This window comes from Budorcas taxicolor, chromosome 5 (assembly GCF_023091745.1).
Source record: "Budorcas taxicolor isolate Tak-1 chromosome 5, Takin1.1, whole genome shotgun sequence".
In the NCBI taxonomy this organism is placed as follows: Eukaryota; Metazoa; Chordata; class Mammalia; order Artiodactyla; family Bovidae; genus Budorcas; species Budorcas taxicolor.
In genome coordinates this window covers 102,179,786-102,181,978 of record NC_068914.1, presented here as the reverse complement: position 1 = coordinate 102,181,978, position 2,193 = coordinate 102,179,786, and the positions used below count along the sequence as shown (strand labels likewise).

The window sequence follows — 2,193 nt, the reverse complement described above, 5'->3', positions numbered from 1 at the left end:
CCAGCTGATTACTGGGTTGCTTTGTGTCAATAGGTGCACAAATGTCAACTGAGGTGGTCCAAAATCCTGACAAAATGACAGTTAATCTCAAGGATCCCAGTTCTGGGGCTATTGTAGGCTGATCAACCATTGTTGCATCACTTCCACTACACTCTTATCACAGATTATAGACTAGCAGAGTATAAAACCAGCCAAGCCAAAACAGAGAAAAGAAAGCTTTTGTGCCCTGATGGAGAAGCTGACATTAAATAATGTGAAGCAATCTTTAATCCATCACAGCCATGAACCTGAAAATGCCTCTAAGGGCAGAAGCAGCTGCATACAATCAACTGCCTCTTCAACAGTTCCACCATTTGCAGAATCTTGTTTCAGCAGCAACCTGATTACTTTAAGCCAATGGTTTTTGTGTTTTATTTTGGCTTTTCTAGTTGTTCTTTGAGCAGTTACTCAAGGAGGACATCTATCAATAACCTTCAAAGGCTATATTGCAACATATTGACAAGGCTGTCTGAGGAAGAAGAGAGCTTTACATTTCCTGAAAATTCATGTATTTTCCTCTTGAAAAGGGAAGACTCCTCGAAACAGAATGTGCAGCAAAAATGAGAAAGAAGTGATAAATACCAAAAGTGACACACAAGTCTCATGACAGATGCATATTTGAAATGACTAAGAAGAACTGGCTGAATTCCAAATTAAGAAGAGAGAGGTTTTAGCAGTTTCAGGGAAGAGGAGAAATGCTCATGCCTTTATGCTGGGTCCTTCAGCATTCTTTCTCCTCAACTCTGTTTCATGCCTATCAAAATGTGTCATTCTCATGACTTCAATTTCCATCTATATTCTCATGATACATGTTTGATTCTCTTTTTTTTTTTTTTTTTTTCAGGCAAGGCTCTATTAGGGACCCTGCTGCAGCAGGGGGAATGAGAGCATAATTTGACTGAATTCCCAGTATGCTGTTCTACTACTTCTTTGAATGAAATGCAAATATTTTAAGAATGCCATAGAAAGAGCACTTTACTTATTTATTTCTCAGGGGATAAATGAAAAATTTTTTTCTCAGGGGCAACAATATAGTGAGCAGAGAATCTCCCTTATTAAGGGCCACTTCATCCTTATCTGAAGGTTTCACATACATAAAAATGCAACTGCCATTGATAATGGAAACCACAATCATGTGGGAAGAACATGTGGAAAAGGGCTTTTTTTCCTTTCCTGGGCAGAAGATAAACTTAGAATCATCCAATGATACATATGTAGGACAGAACTATACACACAAGGGTCACTATAAAAAAGTCAACACAGCACAGAATATAACTAGCTGCTCTAAGGACCATGTATCAGAATATAAATTCTTCAGTATTGGAGAAGCATCACAGAAAAAATGGTCAATAACAGAGTCACAGAATTCCAGGTAGGGGCTCAGGCCAAGGGGTAGAAGGATAATCAAGAAGCCAGATACCCAACAACAGAGGATAAGATTTCCAAGACTCTACTCTCATGATGGTCATATAATGCAGAGGTTTGCAAATGGCTACATAGTGGTCATAGGACATCACAGCCAAGAGAAAAAATTAAATCTGGCTGGAGCAGGCGTTGGTGGTAATGGTTTTGTTCCCACTTGATATGATGCAGAGGTATTTGGGCACACAGGCCATTGTGAATGAGATTTCTAAGAAAAAGAAATTTTGAAGAAAAAAAAACATAGCTGTTTTAAAACAAGAATCCACAAAGATGAGAGAAATTACGGTCAGATTCCCAATGACACTAAACATATATGTTACCAACAGGAAGATAGAAACCAAAATCTCTAGTTGTAGGTCATTTGTCAAACCCAATATGATGAATATTGTTATTGCTAAATGGTTTCTCATCACTGACTCTGTATATTGCCCAATCTTCAGATAAAAAACACAGAAATTGGATATGAGGAACAATTTCAAAATATCATAGGATCAAAATAACTACAAATAACAATTAAACCAATCACATGCATTTCCTTCTATAACCTGATAATTCATCTTTCATGATATGATGACCTCAAACTCCACTGAATGGACCACAGAAGAGCTGATACACCACATGGAAGCTAGCAGCGTTTTTTGTGGTTTCAAATCATATCTCTGTCATCTACTATATGAGCAACATTGGGAAAGTCACTTAACCAATCAGTGCTCCCAATTTCCTCCTTAATAT

At 37.6% G+C, this 2,193-nt stretch overlaps 1 pseudogene; it reads right to left on the bottom strand.

Moving 5' to 3' along the window:
• Window positions 1–273: 273 nt before the first annotated feature.
• Window positions 274–1,871, bottom strand: LOC128048153 (olfactory receptor 6C2-like; annotated as a pseudogene).
• Between the last annotated feature and the right edge of the window lie 322 nt (window positions 1,872–2,193).